At 37.6% G+C, this 15,006-nt stretch overlaps 1 protein-coding gene across 1 annotated transcript in view; it reads right to left on the bottom strand.

Annotated features, from left to right (window-relative positions):
- Positions 1-15,006, bottom strand: part of LOC140932201 (uncharacterized) — a 214,225-nt gene that overhangs the window by 172,975 nt on the left and 26,244 nt on the right. The gene's annotated exons all lie outside the window — the stretch shown is intronic.

Genomic DNA, 15,006 nt, shown 5'->3' with positions numbered 1-15,006 from the left:
TTCTTTAGGCAGAGCTAACAAACATAGGCTGCACTTTAGGTGGCACACCCATGGGTGCAGTGTAACCCAGTGATTCTTCAGGCAGAGCTAACAAACATAGGCTGCACTTTAGGTGGCACACCCATGGGTGCAGTGTAACCCAGTGATTCTTTAGGTAGAGCTAACAAACATAGGCTGCACTTTAGGTGGCACACCCATGGGTGCAGTGTAACCCAGTGATTCTTTAGGTAGAGCTAACAAACTTAGGCTGCACTTTAGGTGGCACACCCATGGGTGCAGTGTAACCAAGTGATTCTTTAGGTAGAGCTAACAAACATAGGTTGCACTTTAGGTGGCACACCCATGGGTGCAGTGTAACCAAGTGATTCTTTAGGTAGAGCTAACAAACATAGGCTGCACTTTAGGTGGCACACCCGTGGGTGCAGTGTAACCCAGTGATTCTTTAGGCAGAGCTTACAAACATAGACTATACAGGTGTACATCAGATGGCAACAAGTTTTCCAGTTAAAACTTTGTCATAAAGTGCTACACCATGGCACTTCGACTATTTCATTATCGCGCTTGTTTTGACGCACAATTGATAGTCAGGAGAAGTCGTATTGCCTAAAACCATAGCAAAAGACAAATTTACACACACCACAGCGTTAAGGTAAGGTAATACACGGTATTTCCTTCAGGTACATTTACATTTTCTGTTAGGTTATAAGCGATTAAATCGCATGCAGCGACGAACAAAACGCGAAGCCGTCAGATATTCTAGAACCGTGTTATTTACAGTGCTGTGCATTATTATTGCTTAACTAACTAACTACGCGCTGATGGAAATAAGTTTCGGCCGCTTTAAATTTTGAAACACTTCACTGGTACTGTATAGTCATAATATATTGGAGGGGAAAGTTAGCACGCGAGCAGGGCGATTCTGCTGTGGTTTCTGTAATGTAGAAGATATTACGGCAATAAGGCTCCCGAGGTCCGTTCTGGAAATCACAACTACATGTAGGATGAAATGTATTCTGCGTGCAGACGTCTCCTTTTCCAGGTTAGGTTAAATAAACCGTACCAACGGTTTGTTTGACAAAGCTCCCGCGAGACGGTTTCTTGGTGATTTTATTAATTTTTCCGATCCATTTTTTTTTTCAGCTCTATTTTCGCTGCTTTTGCGATGCAAACTAAATTCATTTTTAGTTGTGATGGCATTACACTGCTTAATCATGACGGCTTTGGAAGAAACTGAATGCATTGCGCTTCGCGATTTCTCAAAATCTGTACAACCTAAAAACCTGATTTTTGACCAGATCGAAACAAAACTGACCTCTGAAATGGAAGAAGAAAAGCCTTTTATTTTTGCCGGCTTCGGCCCGCCGACGCGATCGTGTCTGTTTTGCTTTCATATGATGACATTTTCCTGACAGAAGGGTGTCGGGAGAAACACCTCGCGCTGATCATACGTGACAAAATCCGACGCGCCTAAGCTAATTAAGAAATGCTCCTCGAAAGCTCCATACAATTCCTTATAACAAAATTATAAGGAATTGTATATGGAGCTCTCCGGGATATTTACAGTGCAAGCCCTTTGTGTCCTCTCATGTAAGAAAAGTAATTTTATCAACTAATACTTTAGTAAAAAACAACAGACCTTCAACCGGGTCTATCAAAATAAAATGGGCATTGTTGACTGAAACTGTGTTATTCATGAGGGGACGCAATTCGCCTGAACGGTAAGTGTAAGTATCCTGGAGAGTCCCATACAATTTACTGTAGCGTTGTTACAGTAAATTGCATGGGACTTTTGGAGCACCTCAGGCGTTATAATCCTTTTCTCATGATACGGATTTGATATTTAATTTCCTCTATGCGATTACCGGTCTATACTTGTCGTCAAGTTGTAATAAATGCGTCTCAATTTTCGAGAGAATAATAAGGCTTGTGTTTTAATTTACTGCCGACTGGTCCTCAGCAGCACGCACTTTGGGGAACGAGACAATTTAAAAAATATATATATTTTACTCGATAATGACGGTGAAGACTTTAGTTAGAAGAAAATATTATCCTTTCCGCTGCCGTTTTGCGTAAACGAGAGGCGCAATATGGATATATTCAGGTTCTTCCAAAGCTGTCATGACTAAGCTGTAATGCCGTCACAACTAAAATAAATTAAGTTTATATCGCAAAAAAAGGACCTGTTGACCAAAGTAAAATTATTCCTTTCGACGAATGCATTTTTATCGCTTGCTGCGAATTAAGCCGCGAAAATAAAAATGAAAAACAAAACCGGATCGAAAAAATAAATGGAATCACTAAAAAACAGTCTTGGAGAGTCGTAGAGATTTTATTAGATAAGCTTCGAAAATTGTATTTGAATACAACGGTCTTCTAGAAATTTTTAGCCTTCCTCAAGCTATAGAAAATTCTAGGCAATTTTTGCTTCTCCGAACAGATATTTCAGAGAAAACAATCGTTGGGTGCCCCCGAACTGAATACAAGTTCGCTGTTCCAAAACCCGAACCGAATTTTATAAAAGAAGCCTTTCTCATAGCGGAAATGTGTTGTGGAACAGCTTGGCTTTGGAGGTGCGGCAATTGACATCCCTTTATGAAAGGAAAATTAAAAGACCTCGATTACACTGCACTCATGGGTGCGCCACCTAAAGTGCAGCCTATTTTTTTTGTTAGCTTTACCTAGAGAATCACTTGATACACTGTACTCATGGGTGCGCCACCTAAAGTACAGCCTATGTTTGTTCGCTGTAACTACCGCATCACTGGGTTATACTGCACTCATGGGTGCACCACCTAAAGTGCAGCCTATATCTGATATTTGTAAGCTCTACCAACGAAATAACAATAACCATATTGGGCCCCGAAAGACGTTAGAAGTTTCTCCATAATAGAAGAGGTTTTTGCCAGGGTTAAGCAAGTTTGGCTTTCATGAGGTTTCAATACAAAGGTGCAAGAAATTATCAGTATAATTATAGCACCCCGACTTTGTCATCTAACTCCTCGCACGTAGCCGGAATAAGCCAAATAATGAAGCATATAACGAAAAATCGTCCTCAAATGTCTCGATAACTAAATTATACTTAACTTTGCGAAAAAAAGGGTTTGTATCAGTGTTATCCATCGAAAAAGCGAGGAGTCATGGCATGACATTAGGTATATCTACTATTTTTCGCCGGGAAACAAAATTTAAAACTTCAATTCTTACCTTACAGTATTTACCTTGCATTCGACAACAAAATTAAGTCGTACAAAGGGAGGAAATCCGGCACTCTTCTCAGTTTCATAGTAACAAGCCGCACGAAGACGCATGAAGTAAAATCCACCGATATACACTGCATTCTCACTACAAATATATAAACAAATGTCGTGGGGAAAGAACGACGAGGAGGAAAATATGCCAGATCTTTGCCTCGGCAATGTATTCCAACTACCACGCCGGCGTATCTCCAGAAGGTGGAATCGAAGAGGGACAAACCTTGTGAATTTTTTAGAAGCCCTTTGTGAGCAAAGCAATTTATTCTTGCGCGAAATGAAGATTTTAATGTGCTTTTTAAATGTAAACTGAAATCTAATTCTCGGTTTTCACTCACGTGTGAAAGCAGAGATACAAATGGAAACCTTTTAATACAGAAAGTCTAGAATCTGGGAAATGAAAGAAGATAAATGTAAAAAAGGCCTTGCCAAGAATCAGGTATATGCAATAGTTCATAGGCGAGATAGTCGGAAAAACGTTTTACACAAATTTATAGAGCTTTGTATGGAGACGCCATGTTTGTGTCCCTTTGAGGGACACAAATAAGGCCGCCGGAAACCAACAGAAACATCTGTTTTTGAGTTTCCTACTTATGCGTGAATTCTTTGCTTGAGGAACTCATAAAAATTAAAGCAATATTTATTCTAAGACAAGGAACTTTTAGATAGCAAAATCTCCAAAAATCCGTAATGTTTTTAACCCACATAAGAGCTTTCCCGGCCGCCAGCTAAATGCCGCGTCACGCAAAAGCCAGGAAATTCAAGCGTCTTGTATCGCAAAACAAAGAACCCTTTTGAACCGAAAATTTGTTTGTATAAAGGTTTTCAGGACGGTGCTCTAATATCACATGGAAGTAGAAACTCAGAAGAAGCGATAGTTTCTTAGTTTGAATTTTGGTGACGTCATGTGAAAACCAGGATTTTTCGCACTTTCGAGTAGCGCGACATTATAAAATGGAATAAAAAGTTAATCCAAGTTTTTGAGCAGTACAACTGAAAACATTAAATTTAGTAGTGATATTTTGCACTGAAAGTTGAACTAAGCAAGTTGCCTAACGGCGGCCTGCGGGCAAAAGAGGGATTTGCTTATATTGCCCTAAAACGCAAGGGAACCTAGTTCAGTACACGAAGTAACAAGTCAACTCATTTAACTGGAACAACAAGTTTCTCTGTGTTAATAAGAAATCTGTTTACCGAAGAAATATTGCTGATCAAGGCTTTTGTAAAATCTGGGCCTTTTTGTCGGTTGATGATGAACAACTTAACCCTGCATAAAATTTTCCCATTATGAGTGTAATTCAGTTCCAATCCAGCATCATGGCGTTTTGTAATTCGAACAGCTAATATTGCACCAGTGATTTCTCCTCTGTCGAATACACGAGCTATTTTGATAAATGATATCTTAATTCCAATTCTTGATGCTTCTTCAAAGTGCATCTATCGGTCTTTTCTGGCGAAAAAACAAACCACACTTACCGCTGAATAGAAGCTATCTGCAAAGTATCATCATTTAACTATTGACTGGAAAAGAGTTTACTAACTATCTTTCTGTAAAACATTAGAAACAAAACTTGGGGAATTTTAGTTCAAAATATTAAACGGTATCGTATTTACGAATGAAAAACGTTTTCGTTTTGACATGGCTCCTAAATCAGATAAATGTGTTTCTGCATGCCAAACTGAGGTTGAATCCATTGCGTATTTACTTTTTCCTGCAAAATATCCTCTGACTTTTGGAAACACGTCTTGTCATGGGTGCTGCGCGACAACAATATTATTGTTGAGAATTTAAAAGAAACGGATGTAATCTTCGGTAAATTTGATGTTGGAGATGATTTCCTGCTAGTGAATCATATTTTATTGCTTGGTGAGTATTATATTTGTTCACAAAAATGTCATGATCAGACGGGTATGCCCCCCTTCAGGGGTTCATTGCTAGGACTAGGCGTATATACAACATTGAGCTTTATATTATTATAGGAAAAAGAGGCACATTATGAAAACATCTTTGTAACTGGTAAAGGTTAATCAATATAATGTAACCTCATTTACAATTGAATATTGTACATAAATACTAAAATAAGTACTTGCTATCAACTTAGATGTTGGTCTGATGTAATAGTTTTCTTTTTCTCTTTTTGTTTTGTTTTCTTTGTTTGTTTGTTTGTTTTTTCGTTTTTATAGTAAGTGTACTCTGTAAAATGAAAATTTTAAATAAAAATTAATAAGTTAAAAAATATATACTGTATTGCACTAAAAGAGAGTTATCCGTCATTATGCTATTTGGCGTCTGTCTTTTTTGCAAATGTAAAATACAAATTCAACCGAACTTTTTAATGAGCCAGTTTAAACAGGATTCCGGCGTATTGAATATATCGTTTTAAATTTATTATTTAACAATAAATGAATGAGGCTGAGTATCATGAAGAATTATGGAGATCGAAGAGGGTGTTATCCGTCGAGGCCGTAAGCCGAGGCGGATAGCACCCTCCGAGATATCCATAATTCGTCACATGACACGAAAGCCAAATTCAATAATTGTTTTATTATTCATTCAAAATGATTCTCGCTTTAAAAACATAGCTAAAACATGCTTACTTCCAACAGTCACGTTCATGACCTAGTGGTCGTTCGAGACAAGAATAAAGTAAACTTAGTGAGTTTTCTCGAAACGCTAAAAGAAATTAACTGGCCCTCCCTTAATGGTTATCATGACCCCAAAAACGCGTACAATAGCTCTATAAAGAAGTATTCTGAGAGTTATAATGTGTGCTTCCCTGTAAAAAAAATTAACTAAAAACCAGTCCAGTTTAAATAAGCCGTGGTTATCCTATGCGCTTATCAAGTGTATTAACAAGAAAAGTAGGCTTTATAAAAGATATCTGCAAAATCCAACAATGGATCGTCAATCAGTTTACAAAAGTTATAAAAACAAATTAAATCGATCATTCTCTGCGGATAGCACAACGTCTATACTACGAGAAGAAATTGAATAACGTTCAATCGATACTCGTGCTACTTGGAACGTTTTAAATGAAATTCTAAACAGAAGCAAAAGAAATTCCAATAGATGCTCAACATTTGAAGCTGATGATCGTGAAATTACTGATCCTGTCGAAATTGCCAACAAGTTTTGTAGTTATTTCTAAAGCATCGGTCCTAATTTAGTAAGGGGTATAAAGTCCTCAGCTTCACACCGTACTTTTCTTAATGATTTCTTTACACAGTCAATATTCTTCAACCCTACAACCCAAGATGAGATCGCTGAAATTGCGAAAACTTTTCTTCCAGGCAAAGAAGCTGGCTCCGACCACATTCCAATGACAATCTTAAAGAAGTTCATTCTACTTGTTTCTGAACCACTCACCCATATCATAAACTTGTCTATCCAGCATGGTATTGTTCCCGATGAAATGAAAATCACTCGCGTGATACCCATTTTTAAATCTGATGATCAGTCGCTTTCCACCAACTACCGACCTATCCCGGTACTTCCCAGCTTTTCAAAATTCTTTGAGAGGAGTATCTACAATCGTTTAAAGGGGCTATGTCACCTGGAGAGCATGCGCTCTGAGGTTATGCAAATTACTTTCAACTGTCAAAATTCTATTGTTTTTAACGCGTGACTTTCCCAATGTGCGCTCTGAGGTTATGCAAATTACTTTCAACTGTCAAAATTCTATTGTTTTTAACGCGTGACTTTCTCCATGTTCTTTGTCAAGTCCAAGGCTCCGAATTTAGAGAGGTTAACAAGCAAAATGGGTTTAGATAAGGGATATTTCGATAAAATTTACGGAACGTTTCTTCTCGGGTTATGCTAGATCAAGAATAAAATTGTGACGACAATTTTACTTGTAGTTTTGAAGTAAAAACGCATGCCATTTATAAAATAGAGCGCAAACAAAAATTCAACAACAACATATTGTCTTATTCAACAAAATAAATCGAAGTTGTATTTTACAAACGAGCTACAAAAGACGGTAGACCGAAGATAAAGACCAAGACTGTTTTAAATCATTAACAATTAGACTTGTCTGTCGCTAGTGATTTTATAATTTAGATGCTGATAGAACAAGAGACATCAAGTCTTTGTTTTGATCTTAGGGAAACATACATTATCGCGCAAAATTGTTCGATCGTGCCGAATCACTGCGACGTCGTCGAGAAAAACAGAACCAAGCATCATTGGTATACTACTCCACTATAAGCAGTCCGTTGATAAAAAGGGAAAGTAAACTCTGCTATTTTCCAAAAATATGTTCGAACACAAACAGTTCAAAAACATGGCATTTACAGGATCTAACTGGTACTAAGCTGCCTCCCTAAGTCCGTTGAGAACAATCTGGACGAGCAAACGGTCGTGTTTATCTTTGCCGTGAATCCAGATACATACAAGAAGGAATCTAGCCGAATTTTATAATGTTTCCTTCGCCAGGAGTTTAGTTTCGTCACGAAACTCATGGCCCGATGCTCTTGTAATCGTTTACAAAAAACGGCCGCCGCCAACTCGATAGCCGCTTCATTATATGTCCACATACTTTGAACACAAGAAAAATCCAAGAGCCAGCAGCTTCTAAAATGACTCAATAGAAAGGTTCTGTGAACTATAGGGAAGATTCCATCAAAGATTCCATCGCTCATTGTGGAGTAGCCGTCATTAACTCTGCCATTACAACGGCCGTTGATAAGACGACACAGTAAACCCACGTAAAAACATTCCACAGGCAAACAATTTCAAAATAACGCCAAAAAATTATTCTGTAATCACCATAGAACGATTCTTAATAAAAAACTTCGCTAACTATCGAACGATGGCTGAGATTTAGACAGATAAAAACAGCCTTCCAAAATCTCCGACACAACTTGAAAAAGTCGGGCCCACTTTTTCAAGTTTGTTTTCTTGGCTAGCGCATGCGTGTGGGGTGACATAGCCCCTTTAATGCAATACCTGATGAATTTCAACATCCTCTGTAGTAACTAATACGGCTTCAGGAAAAATCATTCCACTGCACTCGTGCTAATCGACTTACATGACAAAATCTCCACGGCCTTTGACCGAGGTGAATTTTCCGTAGGTATTTTTCTTGACCTCTCAAAAGCCTTCGACACTGTAAATCATGTCATCCTTTTTGATAAACTCGAACAATACGGTATTCGTGGCTTAGCGCTGGACTGGATAAGAAGTTACTTTTCAAACAGAAAGCAATATGTTGAATATAATGGCCACCGTTCGTTAAGAAATGAAATCTCTTGTGGGGTCCCTCTGGGTTCTATCCTCGGACCTCTATTTTTCTTACTGTACATTAACGACATCAATAATGTTTCTAATCTATTAAATCTGATATTGTTCGCTGACGACACCCATGTTTTCACGTCAAATAAAGATCCGAACTATCTTTCAGTTATGTTGAACTCGGACATAGACAAACTGTCAATCTGGTTTAAGGCAAACAAGCTTTCTCTAAATCTTAAAAAGACTAAATTTATGGTCTTTAAACCAAGACAAAAGCGTTCAAATCGCAGTATTCAAATGAGTTAAGATAATCAAAATATTGTTAAAGTAAAGGAGACAAATTTTCTAGGAGTAATTTTGGATAAAAAACCTAAATTGGAAGTCGGAAATATCACAGGTTGCAAATAAAGTTGCGAATTCAATCGGTATAAAATCTAGATGCAGCTTCTTTCTTTCTTAAATCGTCTCTACGTATGCTTTACTGTACTATTCCTTAATTTATCCGTATTTTTACTACTGCAATATAGTTTGGGCTTCAACGAAACCAATCTCCGCCGCCTTGTTATCCTGCAAAAGCGCATTATTAGAATTATTAATAAATCACATTTAAATGCTCATACAGACCCCATCTTTAAGGACCTCGGTATACTAATTTTTAATGATATCCATTTTCTTTAACTGAGCCAATTTATGTATTCTTGCAAAAATTCATTCTTACCTCCAAGGTTTAATAACAATTTCTCCCAAAGCAATCAATTCCACTCAATACACAAGAAATTCCCAGGCCTACCGTCTACCGTATTGTCGTACAAACACTAAGACGTTCTCGCCCTTTTTTTAAGTGCCTAAGTTTTTAAATTCACTTGGCAACGAGGTCATCAACTCTCAATTTCTTTCCTCTTTTAAGAAAAAACTGAAGATTAAATTATTGAGTAAATATAAAAACAGTTCATAAATGTTTCCATCTTCGTCTCTTGCTTCGACTTTTCACCATCTTTTCTTTAATTGATGTTAAACAGCTCTAGCCCATAGCTTGAGGAGGCCTAAACTCTCATAAGCTCCTATAGTTTTTGTTAGGTCTCTTCGCCACTTCTTTTTTTCTCTTTTCTTTTCTTTTTTTTTTATTATTGTGTGGCAAATAAAACAAAATAAATAAAATAAAAATAGATGTTAAGTTTATCTTCGATCTGCACATTTAGGGTTGTTAAGCTTCGCAAATATTCTCCAAATAGCAGATGTCGCCCTTCTAGTTTTCTTCTTGCTGTTCTTGCCATGTTTTTAGCCATTATTTCGCCTAGTTCTTACTCATGAAACGAGTGAAATGTTGGCCATTTTTGTTTTAACAACTAAAACAACTCAACCTAGTCCCCAGATCTTCTCGGTTAACGGTGCATTTACCTGCAAGGAAGCTGCACTTTTGACGTCATCGGTTGATTAATCACAAAATTTTTCCAAATTTGGTCATCGGTAGCTGGTTATGGCGAATTATGCGTGTGCTTTCAGCCAATCAGAAACTAAGGTAATAAGGTGATTATCATGTGGCTTTCTTTCTGTAAAAAGCAAACAAAAAAACAGACAAAACAAACTAAAGAAATAGGCATTTGCCCAAAAGTTCTTTTTGCTGACGATAACACTCACAGATTTTCGAGCAAAAGAGAGACTGTTTGCAGTCTACTCCCTTTCAAATTCTGTCATGAAGACATGGATTTTTTCCACACTTGAGATGTAAGCTGGAGTCAATAAATCTTTTACAAGGGTAATTTACAAGTGTAGCTATTGTTTTCAGACTCTAAAGTCTACGCTAACGGTTATACTTGTTAATTTAAGGGGTGATGAAATATGGTCTATTAAAATTTTAACTGCTCGCAAAATTTTACCTTTGCTCGATTTGCTCGCAAAATTTATACGAGTGCTCGCTTGCTCGTGCTCCCCAATTTTTTGCGTCGCTCGCAAGCTCGCAAAGCAAATTTTTTATTTCTGCTCGTGCTCGCAAAAAAATAGTAGTGCTCGGCAAGCTCGCGAATGCTCGCAAAGACCATTCGTCACCCCTAATTTACACTCGTAAAAGTTTCATTAAACTGACCCCTGGTGACCTACCATTCACAAACTCAAAAGTGTTGGGGTCGCTGGCCTGGTTGCCTGGGTTGGGTTGCAAAAACATCTTAAGATTAAGGGAAATCGTAACTGTAATTTCAAAACAATAGGTTATTGTTTCAGAACAAAACTTAAGAGCCCTCTGGTCTTAAGAAGGTTTAATGCAACCTACCCTGGTGTCTATGTTGGAGACCTTCTGGATCCTGAGCTGCTGGTACAAGCGAAGACAAAATAATTAAATTAAATACGAGTAAAGTGACAAAATGTCTCTCGATTTTCTGCCGCAGATTTTACATTGCAGATATGAGGTTAAGAGAAAACAACGACTGTTCCTTTCCTGTATTTTATTGCGACTTTTTCATCAGCATATCCATTTTACAAATTACAAATTTCAATGATCTACAAACAGCCTAATAATCGATTATTTCTTACAGCGGGGAAAAACAACTGACATTTTTACTTCAGTATATTCGTTACGTTAAATTCTAATCCTTGCCTCTTTCATTACAAAAGTTTAGTCATTTTCTACTGCTTTACATGATTATTCTCTCTTGCAGAAGTGAAAGCAAACTCGGCTGTTCTACTGAAAAAACGGTTGTGATTGAATCATCTCTTTATGACTTTGCTGTCCACGGAAACCCAGACGCAGCTCTATCGGACGAAGGATTTTCATGAGCTCAAGTTTGCAGCTAACCTTCAACATGCGCTATTTTTTCGAATTTTTCAGGTGAGCAGGAAGCGGACTTGGAGCGCGTGTAGCCTTCCCCTTCGCCCATGTCTCGTGCTGAAACGTGTTGATCATTCACCTGACAGCTGTTGAACTACGGTTTTCTTTCAAATTATGCTGTTGCTTCTAGTGAACAAATAAAGATGTCCCGTTATAAACTTTGAGTCAAATGTAGTGACGTTATCAGCTCCATGTAGTTTACAGGCACTTAATATACATGCAGAATCAATGATTAATTTAATGAAATCAAAATTGACAGGAAATAAACTAGTCTCGATAACCATGAAAGCCGACGCCCATTTTCCTTCGCTCCCACCAAGTTAGTTTAAGCTTGTTATGAGAAGAATACGATTGGGACTTCCTCAAGCGGCTGGAAATCGAGCCTAGAGATACACATGAAATCATCATTTACAGTCAATGTTGATTCTACCAAGAAACGACAAACCAGCTAAAGATCGGAGCGAGATTCAAACCCACTAGTCTGTCGTGAATGAAACTTTGAAAGCAAGCTGGCAATTCTGGTGAGAGCTGTTCGTACTCATTTCTCATGGCGCTATTCATCATACTGTGAAACGATACTTTAGATTATTTAAAGCCTGTGGATTAAACTGCTATAGACTGAGGCCATACAGATGAAAGACTACTGAGCAGCACCTATTCAATTCTTAATCTTCAAGATTATCTATGACTCTTGAGTCTCCAGTGGGTAAAATCGTAAAGCGTTTACATTCTAATGAAAGCTACGGAGTAGTACTTTCCTATGGTGCTATTTAAATGCTGTATCGATGCGAAGTAAAAAGGTGAGAGCTTTGATTTATTTTTTGCAGTTGTCTGATGTTAGTGGTGGACAGCTTCCTTTCTTTTTTTTGTTTATTAGGCCTACTCTGGGACCTTAAGTCGCCGTAATTTTAGGCGACTTAAGGCGATTTAAGGCGACTTTAGGAAAATTTGGTCAAAATGTTGCGCGACTTAAGGCGATTTAAGGCGACTTTAGGCGTCTTTAGGCGATTTAAGGCGACTTTAGGCGACTTAAGAAGAAAAAGGTGACATTTAGGTGAGTTACATGTTAGTGAATATGTTGCAGTTAATTTTTAATTTCAGTTAATTTTTGGTTTTCCTTTGTTTTAAATTCATTAGCATACATAACCATACCCAGAAATGATGGAAAAATAAAAATTAACTGAAATAAAAATGAACTACAACATATACAAAATTAAAATCTGATAACACTACCTCTCTAGGGACACAATGTTGAAGCATAAGTTAATTCAGTCTTGAAGACATCTACATTAGTCTTCCAAATTTTCAACAATCTCAGCTACCTAATATTTTGAACATTAAATATCAAGGTAGCTTGTGTTGCAGGTGTATTCTAACCCTGGTTAGTATTATTTGCGAAGCAGCTCTAATATCCTTGTTCTGGGCCCTGACGCACTAAATGAATTACCAGCATTTTGAGTTTCCCTTCAACATGATTGGCAAATGGACAATGGCATTTTTAACAGTCCAGTCCTGGCATGTTCTCTAATCCTGATACACACACAGGGTGCCCAGAACTAGGATTTTGCCGCTGTTTTGCAGATGGACTTAACCCAGAGTTTAGTTCCATCTGTGGCACAGGCTAATATCAAGGGTGTTGGTTCAGTATTACATTAGCAGAGACAAAATCTGAGTTAGAAGCAACCATAAAGGGTAAATTTTCTCTTGGCCTTTAAATGCATTATTTTATAATATAAGGGACAAAAAATCAATGGTTCCTGCATTTCTTTTTCCAAAAAAATAAAACCCTAAAGGTAGAGTATTTCAATACATCTCTGTAAAATACTGTAAGCTGGTTTGTAGCAAAAACTTTGTATTGAAGTGTCTTTTTTTCATAAATTATTTGACAACAAACATTTAAGTAATTAATTTAAAACATCTAAAATCACTTATCGATATCGCACATTATGGAAATGACGATCCCCATTGTATGTCTTGGCAGTTGCTCTGCCAATGTTTGTACCCACACGTTTGGCTAAGAGGATGTTTTTCCAATTGAATTCAAAACAAAAAGTTTGTAGTTCTCGCCGTATATATATTGCTCCTTTCCTGTCTCAGTCAAACAAAACACTTCCAAATACTTGCTTCGCTAGTGAACCGTACTCTCTTATCGATGGTCTCTTTGGAAACTTTCCAGTCGGGTTGATAAACAACTAAGCTTAGCCTCAACCAACCTCGCTCGGTCTGTTCCACGCTGCAGCGTTTACGCTCTCAGCACAAAAGGAAGCATTATGCGTCACGTTTAAACCGATGGCAGTACCAAGTGTAAACGTTTCCATTATTATGTCAGAAATTTCCATGTAAAAGGAGATCTTTAAACGAAAACGCGACGTACAATTGACAACAACAAGGGCACATTTCTATCCGCCATTTTGCTTCTCCCAGAACTCCACTGTTTCTCGGTCCCGCCCTCTCCCCGCCTCCAAACCACTTAGTCACGTGATCAAAACACAATACTTTCTGGGCGGCCATAACATGGAGGAAAGAACAGTATTATTTCGCTTTTCTACGTTCTTCATCAATAATGGTCGATTACATCAAATCGTTTGGCAGGGAGCAATCACGACAACATAAACAAAGAGCAGTTTTACGCACCTTCGATCTACAAAGCTTGAATTTCTGTCAGGAAGGGAAGACCTAAAGAGACGACTGTACAAGCTAAGCTAAGTGTTTAAGTTTTTTTGGTGTTTCTGTCAATGATAGATGGATATAATTCGACGGTAAATACAGATCAGAGGTTGTGTGCTGGAGAAAAAACTTATCATTAGTTGCTCTTAAAATCTGGGTCGGTAATTTACATGGACACTTTTTTCGATTGACCTTTAGACTTGTATTAACCACTAAATTTAGATTAATGTTGTGGCGGCAATAATTGTTTTTTTTTGTTTCTCCCTGCAACCTACCTGTATTGATCTTAGTTACTTGAAATGTCTTTCAATGTTGGACTCTCACAAAGCAGTAGAAAAGAGACTCACTTTTTTAATTATATTTTGTTCAGGGTGCAAAGAAAGTCAGCATTACAGCTTGCCTAGCATACACTAGCCTGAAAGCCATTTTCACTAACCCCAATTTTTTTTTTTTATGAATGGGACTGATTATAGTTCTTCTGTAATCTGAATTCCCTTAAAAACTTTACTTGCCAGCCAGGCAGGTTAAATATGCAGTTCACTAGCCCAATCATAAAATCCAGAACCCCAGGGCTATTGCCTGGACACTACTCTGTCTACTCTCTTTGCACACTGTTTAATGTAATTTAGCCAGAACTTGAACTTTGAATGCCTTTTTAAACAAAATTTTTACTCAGAAATATGAGACAAACCTCCCGGATGAAATTAATAAAATACCTGTACAAGTGACTGGATAAAGTTGTGTACTATATGTTGTCATTTTTGCATAAACAATACAGGAATGATTATTCTTGTATTGCTTACAACTATTATTATTACGTGTAGTAAATTGTGTGAAGTAATTAAATGTATAAATTAGAGGGCTGGAGAAGAAATTAATGGGTCTTAAGTCACCGTGGGAGTTTCTTTGTGGGGGGGTGGGGTGGGTCTGTGGCTAATATTATTGAACACGGGTTATTACACACTTTATGAGAAATCATGCGTTCTGGAAATAGAAAACTAAAAAAGTAATGACTACAAGACAATTTGAACCTC

The sequence above is a fragment of the Porites lutea genome, chromosome 3, assembly GCF_958299795.1.
Source record: "Porites lutea chromosome 3, jaPorLute2.1, whole genome shotgun sequence".
Taxonomy (NCBI): Eukaryota; Metazoa; Cnidaria; class Anthozoa; order Scleractinia; family Poritidae; genus Porites; species Porites lutea.
The sequence above is the reverse complement of the archived record's forward strand: the minus strand, read 5'-3'. Positions and strand labels throughout refer to the sequence as shown.